Below are 25536 nucleotides of genomic sequence, written 5' to 3'. Positions count from 1 at the left end.
CCATTAATGCAGTGAGGTCTGGCACCTGTGCACCAGGATGGGGATCAGCCTCGGGTTCCTCCTGTAGGGATGACGTTTGGTCTGCCTCGGCCCTTGGGACAGCCTTGGCAAACTTGTCCATAGCTCCCCCCTTGGCAGCTCCTCTGAATCTGTTCAACATTGCTAGAGTTGAATTGGATGTAGAGGTGGCCTGCGGGTAGAGCCAGCTGTGGGGGATGGATGGTGAGGGCTCCGGACAGTTGACTGGTCGCCAGGCGATATCACAGTGTAAGCCAGGGAACCGGGCAATGGCATCGGCCGAGGAGCGAGGGCCGCAGATGGGTATGAGCGGGCGGAGTGCCCAGAGTCCAGCTGGAGGGAGTTGTGCCCTGTCGGGGAGGAGCACCGAGAAGGCCGAGTTGGTGAGGCCGCGGCGGCTATAGCACAGGGGGCCAGGCAACGGCAGCGGCCGAGGAGGCAAGACTGCAGATTGACAGAGGTGGCCAGAGTCCAATTGGAGGCAATTGTCCCTTGTCGGGTGGAAGCACTGAGTTGGTGAGGCTGCAGCAGCTATGGCGCAGTGTTCCACACCAGTGTAAAGTAAGAGACGTGTCCCCACGTTGATGAGGGCGTGCCCGCTCCCATGGGGGCAACCTGATGGTGAGTTGCATAGGAATGAGGGAGCCACCTCACAGGTTGGGGCCCAGTAGCAGGCCCGGTAGGGCGTTAAGTGTTAGCAGGCACGCGCGGGCCCCACTCCAGGCTGGGCGGGCGGGCCCGAAATGGCAGGGCTCTAGACAGTCACTGCAGCGGGAGCTGAAGGGGGATCCCATCCTCTTCCCCATGACAAATCCGGCGGGTCATTAACATGTATCCGCAGCCACGGACCGCATCAATTTGGAGCACAGAGTGCGACCCACCCACCTCCTCACCTGGTCCGCCAGGATCAGCCGCGTGCAACACTCCGAGCTCTGGTGGCGACTGGGGCACGGCCCAAAAGTAAGAGCTCCGGCTCTGGAGATGGAGGAGGGAGGGGGGAATCAGGGTGCGCTCCAGCGCAGGCCCCAGCCGCGGCCCCACTCCACAACAGCGCCGCCGACAGGGGGCCGCCCGATGATGGAAGGGGCGGCTCCACAAAGCCGCGCCGGGGCTCCAGTCACCCGCCAAGGGCTGACACCCGGGGTATTCGGGCACCCCGCACGCAGCCGCACCGCCTTCACGGCCACGGGGAGCCCGCCATAGGAGGACAGGAACTTGGCACACACCGGGGCCAGTACACCCACTCGGCCAGCCGCTGCCACAGGCAGGCCTCCGATGCACGGATCCGGGCCAAACTTTCAGGATGCAGGGTAAGGATGACAAACTGCAGCTTCCATAAGTTATAGATGTCAAGGACACAATGTTCCGCAGATGTAGGCGGATAGCTGCCGAGGCCACACAGAGCTAAAGAGCTAGGCAGCCATTTTGGGCTGCTCAACAGCGCCCCCCCTCACTATGCTGATTTTCAAGTTGAACATTTTCTAGTTGCTGATATTGTTGTCAAAGATTCACCCAGGGAAGCATAGTTCACCAGGATTCTGAAGCTGAAGCAACCAGTGTGTATGGGCACTGCACCATTCATCTATTTAATGGTCATGAGGAGGTTAGTGATGGTATACGATTGTACCAAATGCGGCAGCCAAAAGGTTAACCATTCGATCTTTGAGAGATGATTATAGAAGCTGAATATCTCCCAACATTTTTTCCCATTGGGAAAGGCAATTGGATACAAGTCACATACCTATTTCTGCCACAGAATACAAGTGTACATAGATGTGTTGCTTGGATCCAAAATTAAGCACCAATATCCAATAAATTTTCTATTTATTAGTTTTCTACGTGTTGCTATTCAGTGCCTCATACACTAAAGACTGGCTTTCATTTACTGAATGACCAGTGAGGTGGTGTAAAAGGTAAAAGTAAAGGACTATGTCATGGAAAAAAAGATCACAAGCACAGTTGCCCACGTGAATGGGACGAAAGAATACTGACACATATGGCAGTCAGAGGTAAAGTGCATGTTGCCTACCTTGCGTCCTCTTAGCTAAATCTGTGCTTTGGACGCTGTAGTTGTGTAAAGTTTTCCCCAGTGTCCTTTCTTAGGTCTGCTACATTTTCTCTGCAAAAAAAATTATGCATCGCTCAGTGTTTTTTTAGAAAATAATATCAAGCTCATGGAGCACCTCATATTGAATTGTATTGTAGCCGTCATTTATATAACGCCTTTTACCATTAATATGGACTCAATGCACTCATGGTGGGAACGCCCTCGAGGACCACAGTCCAGAGCAATGGTAAGGCTTAGAATGCGTGCACGCGTTTTGACCAAGATTAATGTGGTGGGCTGGCGAGGTTCCAGTACTCAACCCCAGAGATCCGGCATGTGGATGGGTGCTGACGGAGGTCAGGAGAGTGTTTGAGTGCAGGCGCCTCGTTATGTGTGTAGTCGGACCTAATTTTGTCATAGGTCATCGATGGATTTTAATGGCAGAGGTGTTGTGTTTTACAGCCTCATCACGAGTTGGGCAGTATCTGGGCTGTAATACTGCCAACTTTATTAGCTTTAGCGCCCACGCGTCCGGCTGTATTACCACCGGATCACGAGTTGGCCGCTAACTGTTGATCCCCATTTTCACTGCACGGTAATACTGCTGGTGGTAATTGTGCCAAAAATTAGGCATTTTTCAGGTGTGTTTACCCCCAGTGCTGAGCTGAGGGTAAACAAGCAAGACTCGATATTGGGCACCCAACTCGTTATCAGACCAAAAATGTTATGTACCGAGCTAGACCAATTTTTCGTAGGTTGTTGTTGCATTATGGTGCATGTGGGTAGCTATGCCTGTGGATAATATCCCCCAAAGTGGTGCATTTTTTACATGCCTTGAGACTAGGATTAAGCTTTTTTGTTGGCGCCATGGTCCGTGTGAGGGCGTCCTCTGGGCCCACCAGCCGTATCACTGTAATAGGTCTTCTAAGCGTCATGGACAAGCTATCATATTGCATCTTCTAGGTGTGATTGATTGGTTGTCTTATTAGCTCTAGAAGTGATATTAAGGCTCCACGCTTATCTTTATTTGTCATTTGCTTTCAATGTTCATACAAAGGGGCGCATTAGACTTGCTTAATCGAAGAACAAAAATGCGCAAGATTCCAGAGAAAACTCAAGACTCATCTGTTCAAATGATAAACTGGTTCTAAGAAACTGATACCCCTCATTGACTTTTGAGCGCCTTGTCCTGTGATTTTATATATTTTGTCCCTACATGTACATGTCAGCACCCTGATGCTTGCGAGCTGCTGGCCCTATGTAAACAAACAAATAAGTAAAGAGGTGAGTCAGGAGGATAAGATATCCAAATACCGAGTTTGAGTAATGGAAGGGGATCTTAAGTTTTGGAGTGTGTGTGGTAGTTTATAGAATGGACTGTTGATGTGTGCTGTGTATTTAGAGGGATGCAGGTGTCCCTAGGTGGGGTGAGGGGTGCCACAATTACAGCCAGCCTTCACCTAATGGAGCATGACCATGTTCCTCATTGGGGATTGCATTAGGAACATTAGCAACAGCCTTGCATGTCCGTAGTTGGTGGATGACAGATTTGTGTGGATAGTGGTCTGTGGTTGCCAGTTTGCAAGGTGGGCCATCATCATAATGGCCGGCTATGCCTTCAGTGACAGGTCATGTCCCTGGGTTACATATTGCCGTTGCTAGAGGATGGAGATGACCTGGCTGATCCATGTTATGCTACACCTTACAGAGCGACTGGTTTGGATAGGAATGCAACTGTGGCTGGAAGAGTGATGAGTGATGGAGATGGGCGAGGGTCTCCATTCCACTACATGTTTGAGGATGCCACTGTAAATAGTCACATTATTAGGTCCTTTCTAAAGCAGAGATAGTGTTTGTTGCGGTAGATGTTTAGTGGAAGGAAGTTCCAGGTGGCGGGGGCTTGGATAGAGAAGGCAGATCCTCCCTGTGACAAATCCACTTCCGGTGTACCAGTGGTCCAAGGTTGAATATCTGTGTCTAAACCATCAATCAGCACCACACCTCTAATAGACCATAATAGATCTGAACAGATTAGAATAACCAGCAAATTATAAACCTCTTTGTCCAATTTTGGTAACATGGACGGAATGGCAGGCTTATCTCCGAAAGGTTGTGGATCTTTGGTTAGTTTCAACCCAGCGAAAATACAATTATTACTCAATGATAAATCATAAAAGGGGTTATCTCAAAAATAATTACTTTATTTGTATCACAACAGACAGTTCTAGCAACACTACAAAATACAAACCACCCGGTAAAGGATTGCAGAGGGCATAGAGTTTCAAAGAAGGAAAAGGGATGCACTCTGGATATTGACAGGAGGGTAGTTGGTATGGTTAATAATCACAACAGTTTAAGGTTACATAGCTTCAGCACAAAGGAAGCAATGGGTCTTAATATGTCTTTAGATGCCTTCTGGGAAGGACCAGAGGGGTGAAACTACAATGAACCTTGTGTTGTAGGTGTTCTTGGTGCTCGACAGGGTCCAGTCGGCTTCAGGGCACTTCGCAGGCTTCTGTGACAGAGTTCAAGATGGCAGTTAGCTGCTGTTATCAGACTGCAAGATGGTTGGACAAGCTGGCCTACACAGTGGCACGGGGTCAGGATTCGTCTCAGTGCTTATCGGCGGTTCTGAAGCACTGGTTGAGATGTCTCAGATGTCTTTAATTGACTGCAGCTTGACAACGGTCAGCGCTGTAGTCAGTTGCAGCTCAAGGAACTCGACTGTCTCGAAAATGTTTCTTAAGGCAGGCTGCAGTAGATGCTTGTCGAGGCATTTCTCCCAACTTCCACAAGGGACTTGTGTCATCCTTTAAGGGGAATGGTGCAGAGCTGTGGAGTGTGTTGCAGGCAGCAGCCTTGTCCTTGGTTGTAGGTTCAGAGACCTTCTGGCGCTTCCTACCTAGATAGATTGCTGCAGAGCCTATTAGGGTACATTGTGTGCTGGCTGGGTACCGTTTCTGGATTGGCTCGAGGAGCTCTGAGTTCTGGATCTCCTTCTGTTCCATGTTTAGGAGAGGAATCTTGCTTCTCTATTTGGAAATCCTGACCTTCCTTCCCTGGTGGAAGATGTAAGGCAGACTGTACCTTCAGCCAGGGTCCAAGGTTGAGCTCTTCTTTGTTACGCCCATTGGGGCAGGAGAAATATTATTGCCAGACACTTTCTAACACCCAGGTCCGCAGTAATAACGCAGCCTTCGGCTCGCAGAAGCGCGTTTGAAAGGGCTTCTGCGAGCAGCAGGCTATGATATTACTGCGGGCTCTGGGTGTTAGAAAGTGGCTGCTAACACACAGGCACCGTAGTAATGACACAGCCTGCTCACAAAAGCCCTTTTAAAAGGGCTTCTGCAAGCAGCGAACAAGCCCGGCTGAAGATGTGTGGCCCCCGCCGATATCCTACTGAGAGGGTCAAACTGGACCATAACCTTGTTTTGGGCACCAATGAAAATGTAGCTCACAGTTGCAAATGGCTAGTTATTCCTTTTGTAACACGGTTTGAATAACCAAGGGGGAGTTGTTTGATATATTGTAATGCAAATTGTGCATTTGAAAGAATATGTATTCTGAATAGGGTGACCAGATTTTAAAAGTAAAAAACCTGACACGGCAACTAACATAAAAGTAGGACTAACTCTTGAAAGCGGCTGTTAAGGCACTAAACTTCAGTTACGTTTGGTGGAGAAGGGGGTTTAAGTGTTATTGTTCAAAGAAACACATATTATAATTAATTTATCACAAACTAACACTATCTTAAGTAGTAAAATGCAGCATTTCTTCTTTGCGAGATTATGCATTCCTGCCTCTCAGCTATGAAGACCTAATACAAAAAACCGGGACCACTGCAGTTTCCAATGGGAACATGATCTTGAGAAAGAGGGACAGAGCACCAAATACTGGGACAGTCCCGGCAAAACCGGAACGTCTGGTCACCCTAGCTCCAGTTAGATGAAGGGTTGTGTTCAAGATTCCAGGCTAGCAGAGCAGTGAACAGTACTTAATCCCATATTCTCGCCCCCGACGCCACGCCTTTAGTAGATGTGCCTGGGACAACACAATAACAGAGCCATCGACCCCCCCACCCCGCTGTGGCAGGGTTGTTAGCCGGCACTTCACGCCTCCTCACCTGGGACTCGCCCAGGCAGGTGCTCCTGGGGTGGGGAGTGCCAGGATAGCTGGCACTGGCCACTGAAGCCCCGGAATTCGGCGGGAGGAAGGGCTGTGGGCAGAGAGGGGAAGAGGAGCCCCTGCTGATAAAGTAAGCACTCATTTACTGGTCCCGAGCTCCCAAGCTGCTGCCACACAGGGGAAAGAGCGAGCTACTACAGCTATGCAAATGCCCCAACATTTATTTAACCTGGACACGTTGGATTGTATTTCAATAGATATTTACATCCCAAAAAAGCAGATGGGACATTCAAAGGCAGTATTTAATTCCACGGCCAACTTGCGCCAGGACTTGATTTCGAAATCAGGTCCCAGCAAAACAAGGGCTGTAGCCACCTAACCATGCAAACCCGCAACAGAAGGTGATTTCACCAAACTGTACGGGAAAACTGGGCCGTCTGGTCACCCTATGTATTCAGAAACACTGGTCAAAACGACTAGCCACTGAGTGAATTAACTCATCATACTGGTGAAATTGGCCAAGTCAGTGGCCCGCTTTGACCACAAAAACTGGCCCACACCAGCATTTTGTGTTTTTAGTTCGGCCATGGGCCTATTGCCCGATTGGCCAGTCCGTGCCTGCCTGCTGAGAGTGAAAACAGTGGTGCATGGAAGTTAGCTGCCAAATTTATCACAAGGCAGGTAGACAGAGCCAGCGGGAAGTTTTAAACTAACTAGCCATAACTTTAATGCAAGCACTGCAAAGTGCATATTAAAAGCCCTAGAACGCAAATTGAGACTTTTCTTGCTGTGCTTTGCTGACTGGAAACATGGGGGCAGTTGCTGGGTCCCCAGATGCTTGTGGCCTCTTTTGTTTGTTAGGGTCGAAAGGCCCCGACGCTGTCCCCGATTTCGGGGGTGGCTGGTATCAAGTGGCTGCGCTGGCTGTAATATTTATCCCACCTGTTCGGGTGTGAGAAATATTATTTCCATTCCATGGCGGGTGCTGAGGGGCAGAGCCCCCCGATAATGAGCCTGTGCATTGCTGTGGGTAATCAGTTGCTTTTTGCCCATTTTGTAGGAATTGGAATTTGTCTGTAGAGGAAGATTAGGCAGAGTGGACCTTCCCAATGTGACTTTGATAACAACACCGGCTGGAGAGGTAAGGAGCCTAGCCCAACTTTTTATTCTAAAAAAAAACATTTTTTGTTTTTGGTGCCACAGGTAGTATTTTAATCATGAGAATGGAAGATTATTCAAAGGCCTTCTGCAAGCAGCATGTGTTACTGCTGCTGGGCTGTTAGAAAGTTGCTGCGCTGGGAATACATTTTCTATCACCTGTTTGGGTGCACTCAGCCCTGCACTAAAACCACAGCCAGTGCTGGCTGAAAGCCTTCTAAATATTCTTCCAATCACAATTGAAAGAATATTTAGAATGCTTTCTGCCACCAGGCTGTGTTAATATTGCAGGGCTGTTTTATCCCATTTGGTGGCGAAATATTAGGCTTAGAGCCCTTTGCTAGCACGCAGCTCTGCACTGATAACAAAGCCTGCGGAAAGCTAAATCATGTATTCTTTCCTGTTGGCTGGCTTCACAGATAACAAAGGCACAGCGATTACAGCTGTAAACTTGTCAGCAGCACCTACGACTTGCAATATTTGATTTGTGATCAGGGATGTGAGCACTTGCATCACAATAGTGCTTAGAAGCAAGAGTAAACGGGAGACTCGAGAGTTCATACTGATTGAACGTTAAACCTAACTCACAATGTGTAAATAAGCTAGTGCCTTAAACACCACATTTGCACAGAAAGTGACTCAAAGCCATTTTTTTTAAACCTGAGTTCATCCTTGAGGTTAAACATGATTTTGCATTCTGAGATTTGTAGTCTTCTGTACAGGGTGGTGCAAATACTCCAAGGAGGTTGCTTTGGGTGTACTTTGCAAATAAACAAGACCATTGAGGTTCCTGAAACCAAAAACAAATGTGTACTAATTAGAGCTTGGAAGTGTGTGGCAGGTAAATTGCTTAAATTGTTGGCACATTCTGGCTTCACTGCTTCATCAAAGTGATCCTGGGCAAATCTTTTGACCCAACCCAACCACACCAGTGCTGGCAAGAATAGAAATGTGCATTGTTTCCTTAGGCAGTGTCGGTGGCCTCAGCCCTAAAGATAAGGGGTGTATCAGCCACTTTTACTCCCTAAAGAAAGGCAAATACTCCCCAAAAATAAAAATAGTGAGTACAAATACTCCCAACAAAAATTAGGAAACCGACCTTGTGCTCCTGCTTTCACCCACGCAGCTCCATGGATAAGTTTGGACAATTAATGCAAGTAGTACCACGGGAAGAAACTACTGTTATAACAGCCTGATCAGAAGCAACGCTGTAGCTTTTATTGTGAATGAATAACTAGGTGCAAAGAAATATTATTACCAAGACCATTTCATTTTCCAGTTAAAACGGCACTGTGCTGCAACACTGACTGCATGACCCAGCCACACAGAGCCTTGAACTGAAAAATGGTTTTAGAGCTTTCTTTATCCTTTGTTTGTCCATTCATGCTGCAAACCTTTACATTTTACAGACATTGCACTAATGTTATACTTCAGAGGTACATAGAAATAATTTCTGCATTCTTGCTAGTGTTACGTCTTGGTGTACAAATAATTCTGATGACATTTTGGGGCTGATTCATGGAATTATTAGCGCTGAAAAACAGGGATTTGTGTGCCATTCTGCCTGCCAATCCCTGTTCAATAAATGGGGATTTGCGGGCAGAATGGCGCACAAATCCCCGTTTTTCGGCGCAAATAATTTCATGAATCAGCCACTAAATGTTAGTACAACATTGTTAATCAAATAAGTTTGTTTGCTAATCAAAAAGGTTTTAATTAACAAATTCTGCTAATCAATTTTTTAAAACTATTTTATGCCTTGCATTAATATGGTCAATGAATGTTAAGGGAGAAGGCTGTGTTTCTTTACCTTGTCATTCATGTTTGTGTATCCTGTGGTTGGCTAGTGTGCTTTCTGGTATTCCTGGAGAGCATCTTCATGATTGAATGGGGACATGTTGAGGTCATCAGAGAAATGCATGTGGAGGGGTGGATGGGGAGTTTGTTGTTTATACCCTTTGAAGGAACATGTACATAGCTGTGGTGTGTGAAGGTGAGCAGGTCCAGTAGCAATGGTGCAGAGGGAGACATCATGAACACGGCTTGTGAAACCTCCTCACCCGCTCACATAGGCATGCAGTGTGGAATGAAACAAGGACTGGCTCGAGGAGTCCTGCATGGAATTGGAAAACTCAACAGCTATAGTCAACCCAAAAACTCCTTCGGGCCCTACAAAACTCCAATGCATTTAGCAGTTGCCCACCCTGCGAATGGCTCCGAAGCTCCCACCCACCTAGGTGTTGCCTCCTGGGGCCACGCAGTGGTGGGCGTCTTTACCAGGGCACCCAGGGCTCTTCCCACCTGGGTCCATTGAATGTTTGGCACTACCAAATGGCCGCTCTCCCATCTCAGCCATCTGGTAGTGAGCCATGAGAATGGTTGGAAGGACCAGATGGCCAACTTACTCTGGAAGTCCGGATGGGTGCCAATTTGAAATTTAGATCCAGTGGGGTCTTTAAGGGGCTCGACACTTTTACCCAGATCTCTGCCTCTGTCCCTCATGGCACACAGACAACAAGAAAGCTTAGTCACCTTCCCCTGGAGTACCATGTAGACAGTGTGTATGGGTCCTGTCTGTGCTCCACTTGGTACTTGATGCCTAACCCGATCCCCATGGTGAAGCCACAGCACCGTCCCAAGCCAGACAAGGGCTGCACACCCTTCAGGCTTCTTCTGCTGGTGGCACCCTGCTTGGCCACAGTGATGGGGAAAAAAACCTCTGGTCCTTTTGTTAGAGCCCAGAAGGGCGTCTGGCAAAAAGAAGAACCTCATCTGATTTGCATGTGGACAACAGGGTGGTGTACCCCTGTGATCGATTTGGCACACTTGGTCCATCTAGAGTTGGGCTGCTTAGCGGGCCTTGACTGCTGTTTTAAGCACTAGCTTCCACCCACCCTGGGACCATTTAAAGGGTATGTCCCCTCGGGGAGGGCCACCTTTTGTAGGTACCTGCCCCCTCCAAGCAGAGCAAAGGCCATGCAGCCTGGCAGCTCACTAGTGGCCAGATCAGAGTGGATGTGGTTGGGTAGTGATAGCCCCAGGGTGGGCACTTTAAGCCATGCTGCCGCCCCTACACTACCTAGTAAGTTTCTAGAGGGCTGCCAATGCCCCGTGTCACCCCACCTATAGTGGTGTGTGGCAAAACCCCTACTACTTTAAGTTGTACCTTGGCCCAGCCTCTCCCCTTCCAACTTCCCCTCTCCAGAGCAGGCTGTACAGTCAGTGCGTTTGTGGTTAACCTGCCTATACCCCCCCCAAGTGTTGGTGAGGGCCCACTCTGGTGCTTGGGTGCCGCAGACAGACCCGGGGCTGTGAAGGCTGGCCTGAAGCAGGCACATGGCTCCCCCCATTGCCACTCTCCAGCAGGTGTGGCTACCATGTTGATCCTGCCATTAGCGTATTCATGTCTCAAAGACTGAGCCATACTCATGTAAGTACTCATGGCCGGTACAGTGACACTGCGAATGGCTCATTCAATTAGGTTGATAACTTAATCAGATACTTGGATAATTTTGGTATCCTACAGCCAAAAAAATGGCAGCAAATGCTGCCCTCTGTTGGAAAGCAGGGGCGAAAGTCACAGCCCTTTCTGTGATTCAGGATGAGGCGATTGTAGGATGAGATACAGTGTGGAGGTTTGGAGAATGGAGGGGGCGGGGGCTCACCTATAGAGGCTGGATATTAGTGGAGTTATAGTAGATTTTGATATTAGTATCAAGTGTGTAATGAAACTTTTAGAAGTTAGACGCCATTTTGAAACTGAGGCCTAGTGCCATGACTATGCTAATACACTTACATTCAGTACGAAGGGTTAGAAGGGTGTCCAGGTGTTCTTTTCCCGCAGCCTGGGTAGCTTCACAGAAGGTTCATTTCTTGAATACACACACACACACACACACACACACACACACATACACACACGTCTTTATTATGTCTTATCAGTAGGGCCTTGCAAGGCCAAGAAAGGGCTGGAATAGGTCTCTGAAGAGTTATCCCACGGGAAAAGGGGCTAAGGGCTTTAGGCCTTCACCATCCAGATCTATAAGCTATAGCGACCTGAGTCCCCCATCCCCCTGACACGAACATTTATGTACACTGACCAGCCCAAGACCCCTGGCCACAAAACTGTAAAGTGACCAATAGATCAAGAAGATCTACTTTACCACTGTTAGTTCATGTGATTTCTGCTGTGAGGTGCCAGGAGAGAAGCTAGCAAATTGATGGCATGGGTGGGAAAGTTGTGGAGGCGCCGACGTGTCTGGGATTACAGCAGGGGTTCACGTAGTTCTGAGAAAGTTATCAGGACCTCCAAAGTATTCACCTCGTTTATGTCCTTAGCAAACCGCGCACTGTTGAAGCAAAGAAATAATGACTTGTATAACTAAATGTGCCAATTAGAGCAGTTGTACACGATGACGAAAGACGATGATCCCCACATGGAAGAAGATGGACAGAGGATACTTGGATCAATCGCCTGGCATCCTGTAGGGAGCAAGCTAAATGTGTATAGGGTTGCACCAACCAGCTACTTGAATTTGTAACCTATGTAATGTTCGTCACTTATGATGCTGTGTACCTTTAAAAACTGTTGCTCGTACTGTTTTTGTCAAAGCGCTACATGGCAGCAGAGTTCTTTGCCGGCACACACTTTTATTTTTTGCAAGATTAAACAATGTTCTTCTTGCAATAGATGTGCTGGGCCTTTTTTCCTAGCACATTGTCTTTTCTCTGGTGTGAGTGTTTAGGAGTTACTCTACACATCCCAGGTGCATCCATCAGACAAAGAACAATCCATGCTTGCATGGCTGCTTTGGTGACTGTAGCTATTCTAGGGCATGAGACCCACGAGATGGGTGTGGAGTTCCCTGTAACCATAGGTTGGGTTGCGGGGGCGTTCCTTCCTGCACATGTGTCACAGCTTACTAGGGCTGAAGGTATGAAATGCATTTAAAGTGCACAGAAAAGTGTAATAGACTGTTTTCATGTTATATTTATTATTAGTTCTGGGAATTGTATGTAAAATGTGAAATGTAAGTGTTATGGATTTAGGTTTGATGCACTATGTATTATATATATATAATATATTCAGTGAAAAAACTTTGTTAAAGGGACGTTATGGTTAAGTTGCGCTACTAAAAACATATGAAATTCAGTAAAAAAAACTTTGTTAAAGGGACGTTATGGTTAAGTTGCGCTACTAAAAACCTATGTCATCAATGACATTTGTGATGTCATCTTTGATGTCCTGGGTGTTAGTGTTAGCAGTGCACGGTGGCGCGAGTTATGGTTGCTTATGTTACCATAACTGCCGAATTTCAGGGGTTTTTCGGTTTTACTTTGAACCATAACGTCCCTTTAACAAAGTTTTTTCACTGAATTTCATAGGTTTTTAGTAGCGCAACTTAACCATAACGTCCCTTTAACAAAGTTTTTTTACTGAATTTCATAGGTTTTTAGTAGCGCAACTTAACCATAACGTCCCTTTAACAAAGTTTTTTCACTGAATTTCATAGGTTTTTAGTAGCACAACTTAACCATAGTATCCCTGACTTCATATACATGTAACATAGAACATACTAACCCCCTCGTAGTGATTTTCATGTCCGCGGACTACCGCCATGTCCGCGGACATATCGAAAATCTGAGCGTGGTGAATGTAAATTTAAATAGTGTGCCCCATTTCCCCTTTGAAGTTGGCTCTGGAAAGAGCCTTTTTATTTTTTTTTTACAGATGCTTGACAGACACCTGTTATTTTGTATTTTTTTCTTGTTTTTTTTTCTTACTTTACTCCTAAAATCTTCACATAACCTTCTCCAAAGCAACCCTTACATTCCAAAATAGAAAGGCATTTCCCGTAAAAGATAAAGAAATGCCATCTTCTTTAAAATTAACAGCATTACTGGCATCAATATTCTCATTATTACAGAAGAACATACCAGCTCTAAGTATGAAGGCACACATGCCTCGGTTGATGACACACCTAGCAATGTTTTGCTGAGGACAAAAAACTGAACTACTGCCTGCATTCAGCGTACTGTTATAAACCATGCACAAACATATCTCCGAGCACCAACACCCTGACTTTCTCCAATTCCGCCATCTTCACTACACACAGTCTCTTTCAACACAAATCCACAACCTCGACATTTGATTGGCTGATCCGTACAGTCTTCTTTCCATGTTGGATTTCCTGGAAAAACCCGGATGTAGCACGCCCTGTCCACGAACAGCCGCGGTGTCCGCGGACGGCGTCCACTTTACTCTCTGTGCCATTCCCTCATTGCATACAGCTAAGCAATCACACAATACGAATAACGTCCTCAGAACACCCCCATTTTGTGAATTTTCGAACATTTCAGGACAATTATCATTTCATTATTCAACATATTAACATTACAAATATTATACTTTCATCTTGTACTCTGCACACAATGCTATGTTTCTCCATTAGTAGCTCAGTATACTAGATAGAATCCCATAATACAATGCTATTTATATCAATGCATCGTTCAAAGCACTAATAACGGTATGATATTTATTGCAACATCCTTGACACTTTTTTCGCAACATTATAATAAAAATCCCTAGTACACAAATTCCATGAAAAGTACATACACATGTGATGTCATCAGTGATTTCATCAATGACATTTGCAATGTCATTTTTGATGTCCTGGTTGTTAGTCTTAGCAGTGCACGGTGGTGGCGCGACTTATTTTTCATAGCTTACCATAACTTGCGATTTTCAGGGGTCTTTCGGCTGTACTTAGAACCATAATGTCCCTTAAACAAACTTTTTTTAATATCACGCAAACAATATACAAACATGGCGTGCGAAAACCAACTTCTCACAGATGGCTTTACACAGAATGTTGCAAAGTAAGAATTTATGCTCGTTCACAGTGAAGGTCAGCTGCTTCCATTTTTTTCTCGGGCCCCGGAGAGGCTCACAAAGCGGACTATAAGGTTGTATTGTGTTTTGACCTTGTCAGACAGAGATTGTGATGAAAGACTTCTCTTGAAGGAGTGTTGCTAAAACGTAAGAGAAGATAAAGATGAAATTTCTGAAACGAAACCACTTTTATATATTATATCACTATGCGAAAGATCGTTCGCACACGCGGAGTCGTATTTTGGGACTGCACTACTCGTAGACAATGGAAGTTGCAATTGTACTGTTAGTAACCCTTTAGATTATTTTATACCAAATATAATTACAATAGCGTAGCATAAAAGACCGCTCACGTTGAACTTGTTCGTTGAAAGTGGCATAATGTTTTCTACCATGCACTGTCACCTCCGAATTGATCCCCTGTCGTTTAGAGGGCTCTGAAAAAGGCAGACGACACAGGGTGGGTTAATAGAAATAATTTAACCGGTCTATAGGCGGTCAAGCGCTCTACTCGCTGTGCCACTTCACTGTAGCCTGTCAAGTGGCACAGCGAGTACAACGCTCGCTTTGACATCGTGCACAACTTGGCTCAAAATAAACTTTTGCTGATCGACAGCAGAGACAATAGCAAATCGCTGAATAGTCACTAAACATTTCATGTGAAATAAATGTACTTTACCAAATGTACAATCCTGCTGTTTACTTTTAAACCACAGTTTCATGTTCCGAATTGTGGCGCACTGAGTTATAAGCTGATCTAACACCCTCTGAACCGCAAAGGAACATCGCGTGCCTCAACATGAACTTTTGCGGATCGACAACAAAGACAAATGCAAATTGCTGAATATTCTCTAAACATTTGATGTCAAATAAATGTACTTTACAAAATTTACAATCTTGCTGTTTGCTTTTAAATCACTGTTTCATATTCCGAATTGTGGCGCGCTGTGTTGTGACATAATATGTGTTGTCTTCCGGGTTCTGTGTAAAGTCACTTAGGACTGGGCACGTTTGATGACACACCCTGTAACGTCATGGAGAGAGGCGGGGAATATGAATGCTTTGATAATATCAGGCTTAGGGGCGGGAGATATGATTTAGTGTCGCAAAAGCAAGTCAGCCAGGTCAAAAGCGCCAGTCATAGGATTATCACATAATGTCGGCGCACACCAGCCTTAAAACACTTTCACCCTGACAACGAACAATACAAACAACGTTCTCAGAACACCCCCATTTTGTGTAATTGCAACCATTTCGGGACACTGCGAGTGTACTTAGAACACATTCAACTAGACAAATTACAATACGGACAGCGTCCTGAGGACACCCCCAGTTTGTGTATTTACGAACAATTAAGTACACCGCGAGTGTTCATAGCTCATTTTTACCTTCCTTGCGAACAAAAATGACACATACTCCGTCCTCTAAACACCCCACCATTTATTTTATTTACAAAATGTCAGAACAGCCGTGTTCTCCGCGGACAAATCGAACGCAACAAAAACTTCTAGCACAAAAAAAAAAAAACATTGAACATATCTCATACTCCCCCACCCTCCCCAAACACTCTTACACACCAACACACGGCACTAAATACAATTATTGTAGGTTCAGAGACCTTCTGGCGCTTCCTACCTAGATAGATTGCTGCAGAGCCTATTAGGGTACATTGTGTGCTGGCTGGGTACCGTTTCTGGATTGGCTCGAGGAGCTCTGAGTTCTGGATCTCCTTCTGTTCCATGTTTAGGAGAGGAATCTTGCTTCTCTATTTGGAAATCCTGACCTTCCTTCCCTGGTGGAAGATGTAAGGCAGACTGTACCTTCAGCCAGGGTCCAAGGTTGAGCTCTTCTTTGTTACGCCCATTGGGGCAGGAGAAATATTATTGCCAGACACTTTCTAACACCCAGGTCCGCAGTAATAACGCAGCCTTCGGCTCGCAGAAGCGCGTTTGAAAGGGCTTCTGCGAGCAGCAGGCTATGATATTACTGCGGGCTCTGGGTGTTAGAAAGTGGCTGCTAACACACAGGCACCGTAGTAATGACACAGCCTGCTCACAAAAGCCCTTTTAAAAGGGCTTCTGCAAGCAGCGAACAAGCCCGGCTGAAGATGTGTGGCCCCCGCCGATATCCTACTGAGAGGGTCGAACTGGACCATAACCTTGTTTTGGGCACCAATGAAAATGTAGCTCACAGTTGCAAATGGCTAGTTATTCCTTTTGTAAAACGGTTTGAATAACCAAGGGGGAGTTGTTTGATATATTGTAATGCAAATTGTGCATTTGAAAGAATATGTATTCTGAATAGGGTGACCAGATTTTAAAAGTAAAAAACCTGACACGGCAACTAACATAAAAGTAGGACTAACTCTTGAAAGCGGCTGTCAAGGCACTAAACTTCAGTTACGTTTGGTGGAGAAGGGGGTTTAAGTGTTATTGTTCAAAGAAACACATATTATAATTAATTTATCACAAACTAACACTATCTTAAGTAGTAAAATGCAGCATTTCGTCTTTGCGAGATTATGCATTCCTGCCTCTCAGCTATGAAGACCTAATACAAAAAACCGGGACCACTGCAGTTTCCAATGGGAACATGATCTTGAGAAAGAGGGACAGAGCACCAAATACTGGGACAGTCCCGGCAAAACCGGAACGTCTGGTCACCCTAGCTCCAGTTAGATGAAGGGTTGTGTTCAAGATTCCAGGCTAGCAGAGCAGTGAACAGTACTTAATCCCATATTCTCGCCCCCGACGCCACGCCTTTAGTAGATGTGCCTGGGACATCACAATAACGGAGCCATCGACCCCCCCACCCCGCTGTGGCAGGGTTGTTAGCCGGCACTTCACGCCTCCTCACCTGGGACTCGCCCAGGCAGGTGCTCCTGGGGTGGGGAGTGCCAGGATAGCTGGCACTGGCCACTGAAGCCCCGGAATTCGGCGGGAGGAAGGGCTGTGGGCAGAGAGGGGAAGAGGAGCCCCTGCTGATAAAGTAAGCACTCATTTACTGGTCCCGAGCTCCCAAGCTGCTGCCGCACAGGGGAAAGAGCGAGCTACTACAGCTATGCAAATGCCCCAACATTTATTTAACCTGGACACGTTGGATTGTATTTCAATAGATATTTACATCCCAAAAAAGCAGATGGGACATTCAAAGGCAGTATTTAATTCCACGGCCAACTTGCGCCAGGACTTGATTTCGAAATCAGGTCCCAGCAAAACAAGGGCTGTAGCCACCTAACCATGCAAACCCGCAACAGAAGGTGATTTCACCAAACTGTACGGGAAAACCGGGCCGTCTGGTCACCCTATGTATTCAGAAACACTGGTCAAAACGACTAGCCACAGAGTGAATTAACTCATCATACTGGTGAAATTGGCCAAGTCAGTGGCCCGCTTTGACCACAAAAACTGGCCCACACCAGCATTTTGTGTTTTTAGTTCGGCCATGGGCCTATTGCCCGATTGGCCAGTCCGTGCCTGCCTGCTGAGAGTGAAAACAGTGGTGCATGGAAGTTAGCTGCCAAATTTATCACAAGGCAGGTAGACAGAGCCAGCGGGAAGTTTTAAACTAACTAGCCATAACTTTAATGCAAGCACTGCAAAGTGCATATTAAAAGCCCTAGAACGCAAATTGAGACTTTTCTTGCTGTGCTTTGCTGACTGGAAACATGGGGGCAGTTGCTGGGTCCCCAGATGCTTGTGGCCTCTTTTGTTTGTTAGGGTCGAAAGGCCCCGACGCTGTCCCCGATTTCGGGGGTGGCTGGTATCAAGTGGCTGCGCTGGCTGTAATATTTATCCCACCTGTTCGGGTGTGAGAAATATTATTTCCATTCCATGGCGGGTGCTGAGGGGCAGAGCCCCCCGATAATGAGCCTGTGCATTGCTGTGGGTAATCAGTTGCTTTTTGCCCATTTTGTAGGAATTGGAATTTGTCTGTAGAGGAAGATTAGGCAGAGTGGACCTTCCCAATGTGACTTTGATAACAACACCGGCTGGAGAGGTAAGGAGCCTAGCCCAACTTTTTATTCTAAAAAAAAACATTTTTTGTTTTTGGTGCCACAGGTAGTATTTTAATCATGAGAATGGAAGATTATTCAAAGGCCTTCTGCAAGCAGCATGTGTTACTGCTGCTGGGCTGTTAGAAAGTTGCTGCGCTGGGAATACATTTTCTATCACCTGTTTGGGTGCACTCAGCCCTGCACTAAAACCACAGCCAGTGCTGGCTGAAAGCCTTCTAAATATTCTTCCAATCACAATTGAAAGAATATTTAGAATGCTTTCTGCCACCAGGCTGTGTTAATATTGCAGGGCTGTTTTATCCCATTTGGTGGCGAAATATTAGGCTTAGAGCCCTTTGCTAGCACGCAGCTCTGCACTGATAACAAAGCCTGCGGAAAGCTAAATCATGTATTCTTTCCTGTTGGCTGGCTTCACAGATAACAAAGGCACAGCGATTACAGCTGTAAACTTGTCAGCAGCACCTACGACTTGCAATATTTGATTTGTGATCAGGGATGTGAGCACTTGCATCACAATAGTGCTTAGAAGCAAGAGTAAACGGGAGACTCGAGAGTTCATACTGATTGAACGTTAAACCTAACTCACAATGTGTAAATAAGCTAGTGCCTTAAACACCACATTTGCACAGAAAGTGACTCAAAGCCATTTTTTTTAAACCTGAGTTCATCCTTGAGGTTAAACATGATTTTGCATTCTGAGATTTGTAGTCTTCTGTACAGGGTGGTGCAAATACTCCAAGGAGGTTGCTTTGGGTGTACTTTGCAAATAAACAAGACCATTGAGGTTCCTGAAACCAAAAACAAATGTGTACTAATTAGAGCTTGGAAGTGTGTGGCAGGTAAATTGCTTAAATTGTTGGCACATTCTGGCTTCACTGCTTCATCAAAGTGATCCTGGGCAAATCTTTTGACCCAACCCAACCACACCAGTGCTGGCAAGAATAGAAATGTGCATTGTTTCCTTAGGCAGTGTCGGTGGCCTCAGCCCTAAAGATAAGGGGTGTATCAGCCACTTTTACTCCCTAAAGAAAGGAAAATACTCCCCAAAAATAAAAATAGTGAGTACAAATACTCCCAACAAAAAATAGGAAACCGACCTTGTGCTCCTGCTTTCACCCACGCAGCTCCATGGATATGTTTGGACAATTAATGCAAGTAGTACCACGGGAAGAAACTACTGTTATAACAGCCTGATCAGAAGCAACGCTGTAGCTTTTATTGTGAATGAATAACTAGGTGCAAAGAAATATTATTAAGACCATTTCATTTTCCAGTTAAAACGGCACTGTGCTGCAACACTGACTGCATGACCCAGCCACACAGAGCCTTGAACTGAAAAATGGTTTTAGAGCTTTCTTTATCCTTTGTTTGTCCATTCATGCTGCAAACCTTTACATTTTACAGACATTGCACTAATGTTATACTTCAGAGGTACATAGAAATAATTTCTGCATTCTTGCTAGTGTTACGTCTTGGTGTACAAATAATTCTGATGACATTTTGGGGCTGATTCATGGAATTATTAGCGCTGAAAAACAGGGATTTGTGCGCCATTCTGCCTGCCAATCCCTGTTCAATAAATGGGGGTTTGCGGGCAGAATGGCGCACAAATCCCCGTTTTTCGGCGCAAATAATTTCATGAATCAGCCACTAAATGTTAGTACAAAATTGTTAATTAAATAAGTTTGTTTGCTAATCAAAAAGGTTTTAATTAACAAATTCTGCTAATCAATTTTTTAAAACTATTTTATGCCTTGCATTAATATGGTCAATGAATGTTAAGGGAGAAGGCTGTGTTTCTTTACCTTGTCATTCATGTTTGTGTATCCTGTGGTTGGCTAGTGTGCTTTCTGGTATTCCTGGAGAGCATCTTCATGATTGAATGGGGACATGTTGAGGTCATCAGAGAAATGCATGTGGAGGGGTGGATGGGGAGTTTGTTGTTTATACCCTTTGAAGGAACATGTATATAGCTGTGGTGTGTGAAGGTGAGCAGGTCCAGTAGCAATGGTGCAGAGGGAGACATCATGAACACGGCTTGTGAAACCTCCTCACCCGCTCACATAGGCCTGCAGTGTGGAATGAAACAAGGACTGGCTCGAGGAGTCCTGCATGGAATTGGAAAACTCAACAGCTATAGTCAACCCAAAAACTCCTTCGGGCCCTACAAAACTCCAATGCATTTAGCAGTTGCCCACCCTGCGAATGGCTCCGAAGCTCCCACCCACCTGGGTGTTGCCTCCTGGGGCCACGCAGTGGTGGGCGTCTTTACCAGGGCACCCAGGGCTCTTCCCACCTGGGTCCATTGGAATGTTTGGCACTACCAAATGGCCGCTCTCCCATCTCGGCCATCTGGTAGTGAGCCATGAGAATGGTTGGAAGGACCAGATGGCCAACTTACTCTGGAAGTCCGGATGGGTGCCAATTTGAAATTTAGATCCAGTGGGGTCTTTAAGGGGCTCGACACTTTTACCCAGATCTCTCCCTCTGTCCCTCATGGCACACAGACAACAAGAAAGCTTAGTCACCTTCCCCTGGAGTACCATGTAGACAGTGTGTATGGGTCCTGTCTGTGCTCCACTTGGTACTTGATGCCTAACCCGATCCCCATGGTGAAGCCACAGCACCGTCCCAAGCCAGACAAGGGCTGCACACCCTTCAGGCTTGTTCTGCTGGTGGCACCCTGCTTGGCCACAGTGATGGGGAAAAAAACCTCTGGTCCTTTTGTTAGAGCCCAGAAGGGCGTCTGGCAAAAAGAAGAACCTCATCTGATTTGCATGTGGACAACAGGGTGGTGTACCCCTGTGATCGATTTGGCACACTTGGTCCATCTAGAGTTGGGCTGCTTAGCGGGCCTTGACTGCTGTTTTAAGCACTAGCTTCCACCCACCCTGGGACCATTTAAAGGGTATGTCCCCTCGGGGAGGGCCACCTTTTGTAGGTACCTGCCCCCTCCAAGCAGAGCAAAGGCCATGCAGTCTGGCAGCTCACTAGTGGCCAGATCAGAGTGGATGTGGTTGGGTAGTGATAGCCCCAGGGTGGGCACTTTAAGCCATGCTGCCGCCCCTACACTACCTAGTAAGTTTCTAGAGGGCTGCCAATGCCCCGTGTCACCCCACCTATAGTGGTGTGTGGCAAAACCCCTACTACTTTAAGTTGTACCTGGGCCCAGCCTCTCCCCTTCCAACTTCCCCTCTCCAGAGCAGGCTGTACAGTCAGTGCGTTTGTGGTTAACCTGCCTATACCCCCCCAAGTGTTGGTGAGGGCCCACTCTGGTGCTTGGGTGCCGCAGACAGACCCGGGGCTGTGAAGGCTGGCCTGAAGCAGGCACATGGCTCCCCCCATTGCCACTCTCCAGCAGGTGTGGCTACCATGTTGATCCTGCCATTAGCGTATTCATGTCTCAAAGACTGAGCCATACTCATGTAAGTACTCATGGCCGGTACAGTGACACTGCGAATGGCTCATTCAATTAGGTTGATAACTTAATCAGATACTTGGATAATTTTGGTATCCTACAGCCAAAAAAATGGCAGCAAATGCTGCCCTCTGTTGGAAAGCAGGGGCGAAAGTCACAGCCCTTTCTGTGATTCAGGATGAGGCGATTGTAGGATGAGATACAGTGTGGAGGTTTGGAGAATGGAGGGGGCGGGGGCTCACCTATAGAGGCTGGATATTAGTGGAGTTATAGTAGATTTTGATATTAGTATCAAGTGTGTAATGAAACTTTTAGAAGTTAGACGCCATTTTGAAACTGAGGCCTAGTGCCATGACTATGCTAATACACTTACATTCAGTACGAAGGGTTAGAAGGGTGTCCAGGTGTTCTTTTCCCGCAGCCTGGGTAGCTTCACAGAAGGTTCATTTCTTGAATACACACACACACACACACACACACACACACACACACACATACACACACGTCTTTATTATGTCTTATCAGTAGGGCCTTGCAAGGCCAAGAAAGGGCTGGAATAGGTCTCTGAAGAGTTATCCCACGGGAAAAGGGGCTAAGGGCTTTAGGCCTTCACCATCCAGATCTATAAGCTATAGCGACCTGAGTCCCCCATCCCCCTGACACGAACATTTATGTACACTGACCAGCCCAAGACCCCTGGCCACAAAACTGTAAAGTGACCAATAGATCAAGAAGATCTACTTTACCACTGTTAGTTCATGTGATTTCTGCTGTGAGGTGCCAGGAGAGAAGCTAGCAAATTGATGCCATGGGTGGGAAAGTTGTGGAGGCGCCGACGTGTCTGGGATTACAGCAGGGGTTCACGTAGTTCTGAGAAAGTTATCAGGACCTCCAAAGTATTCACCTCGTTTATGTCCTTAGCAAACCGCGCACTGTTGAAGCAAAGAAATAATGACTTGTATAACTAAATGTGCCAATTAGAGCAGTTGTACACGATGACGAAAGACGATGATCCCCACATGGAAGAAGATGGACAGAGGATACTTGGATCAATCGCCTGGCATCCTGTAGGGAGCAAGCTAAATGTGTATAGGGTTGCACCAACCAGCTACTTGAATTTGTAACCTATGTAATGTTCGTCACTTATGATGCTGTGTACCTTTAAAAACTGTTGCTCGTACTGTTTTTGTCAAAGCGCTACATGGCAGCAGAGTTCTTTGCCGGCACACACTTTTATTTTTTGCAAGATTAAACAATGTTCTTCTTGCAATAGATGTGCTGGGCCTTTTTTCCTAGTACGTTGTCTTTTCTCTGGTGTGAGTGTTTAGGAGTTACTCTACACATCCCAGGTGCATCCATCAGACAAAGAACAATCCATGCTTGCATGGCTGCTTTGGTGACTGTAGCTATTCTAGGGCATGAGACCCACGAGATGGGTGTGGAGTTCCCTGTAACCATAGGTTGGGTTGCGGGGGCGTTCCTTCCTGCACATGTGTCACAGCTTACTAGGGCTGAAGGTATGAAATGCATTTAAAGTGCACAGAAAAGTGTAATAGACTGTTTTCATGTTATATTTATTATTAGTTCTGGGAATTGTATGTAAAATATGAAATGTAAGTGTTATGGATTTAGGTTTGATGCACTATGTATTATATATATATAATATATTCAGTGAAAAAACTTTGTTAAAGGGACGTTATGGTTAAGTTGCGCTACTAAAAACATATGAAATTCAGTAAAAAAACTTTGTTAAAGGGACGTTATGGTTAAGTTGCGCTACTAAAAACCTATGTCATCAATGACATTTGTGATGTCATCTTTGATGTCCTGGGTGTTAGTGTTAGCAGTGCACGGTGGCGCGAGTTATGGTTGCTTATGTTACCATAACTGCCGAATTTCAGGGGTTTTTCGGTTTTACTTTGAACCATAACGTCCCTTTAACAAAGTTTTTTCACTGAATTTCATAGGTTTTTAGTAGCGCAACTTAACCATAACGTCCCTTTAACAAAGTTTTTTCACTGAATTTCATAGGTTTTTAGTAGCACAACTTAACCATAGTATCCCTGACTTCATATACATGTAACATAGAACATACTAACCCCCTCGTAGTGATTTTCATGTCCGCGGACTACCGCCATGTCCGCGGACATATCGAAAATCTGAGCGTGGTGAATGTAAATTTAAATAGTGTGCCCCATTTCCCCTTTGAAGTTGGCTCTGGAAAGAGCCGTTTTATTTTTTTTTTACAGATGCTTGACAGACACCTGTTATTTTGTATTTTTTTCTTGTTTTTGTTTCTTACTTTACTCCTAAAATCTTCACATAACCTTCTCCAAAGCAACCCTTACATTCCAAAATAGAAAGGCATTTCCCGTAAAAGATAAAGAAATGCCATCTTCTTTAAAATTAACAGCATTACTGGCATCAATATTCTCATTATTACAGAAGAACATACCAGCTCTAAGTATGAAGGCACACATGCCTCGGTTGATGACACACCTAGCAATGTTTTGCTGAGGACAAAAAACTGAACTACTGCCTGCATTCAGCGTACTGTTATAAACCATGCACAAACATATCTCCGAGCACCAACACCCTGACTTTCTCCAATTCCGCCATCTTCACTACACACAGTCTCTTTCAACACAAATCCACAACCTCGACATTTGATTGGCTGATCCGTACAGTCTTCTTTCCATGTTGGATTTCCTGGAAAAACCCGGATGTAGCACGCCCTGTCCACGAACAGCCGCGGTGTCCGCGGACGGCGTCCACTTTACTCTCTGTGCCATTCCCTCATTGCATACAGCTAAGCAATCACACAATACGAATAACGTCCTCAGAACACCCCCATTTTGTGAATTTTCGAACATTTCAGGACAATTATCATTTCATTATTCAACATATTAACATTACAAATATTATACTTTCATCTTGTACTCTGCACACAATGCTATGTTTCTCCATTAGTAGCTCAGTATACTAGATAGAATCCCATAATACAATGCTATTTATATCAATGCATCGTTCAAAGCACTAATAACGGTATGATATTTATTGCAACATCCTTGACACTTTTTTCGCAACATTATAATAAAAATCCCTAGTACACAAATTCCATGAAAAGTACATACACATGTGATGTCATCAGTGATTTCATCAATGACATTTGCAATGTCATTTTTGATGTCCTGGTTGTTAGTCTTAGCAGTGCACGGTGGTGGCGCGACTTATTTTTCATAGCTTACCATAACTTGCGATTTTCAGGGGTCTTTCGGCTGTACTTAGAACCATAATGTCCCTTAAACAAACTTTTTTTAATATCACGCAAACAATATACAAACATGGCGTGCAAAAACCAACTTCTCACAGATGGCTTTACACAGAATGTTGCAAAGTAAGAATTTATGCTCGTTCACAGTGAAGGTCAGCTGCTTCCATTTTTTTCTCGGGCCCCGGAGAGGCTCACAAAGCGGACTATAAGGTTGTATTGTGTTTTGACCTTGTCAGACAGAGATTGTGATGAAAGACTTCTCTTGAAGGAGTGTTGCTAAAACGTAAGAGAAGATAAAGATGACATTTCTGAAACGAAACCACTTTTATATATTATATCACTATGCGAAAGATCGTTCGCACACGCGGAGTCGTATTTTGGGACTGCACTACTCGTAGACAATGGAAGTTGCAATTGTACTGTTAGTAACCCTTTAGATTATTTTATACCAAATATAATTACAATAGCGTAGCATAAAAGACCGCTCACGTTGAACTTGTTCGTTGAAAGTGGCATAATGTTTTCTACCATGCACTGTCACCGCCGAATTGATCCCCTGTCGTTTAGAGGGCTCTGAAAAAGGCAG

Source organism: Ambystoma mexicanum, chromosome 10, assembly GCF_040938575.1.
Source record: "Ambystoma mexicanum isolate Mex_15411 chromosome 10, UKY_AmexF1_1, whole genome shotgun sequence".
Classification (NCBI taxonomy): domain Eukaryota; kingdom Metazoa; phylum Chordata; class Amphibia; order Caudata; family Ambystomatidae; genus Ambystoma; species Ambystoma mexicanum.
The sequence above is the reverse complement of the archived record's forward strand: the minus strand, read 5'-3'. Positions refer to the sequence as shown.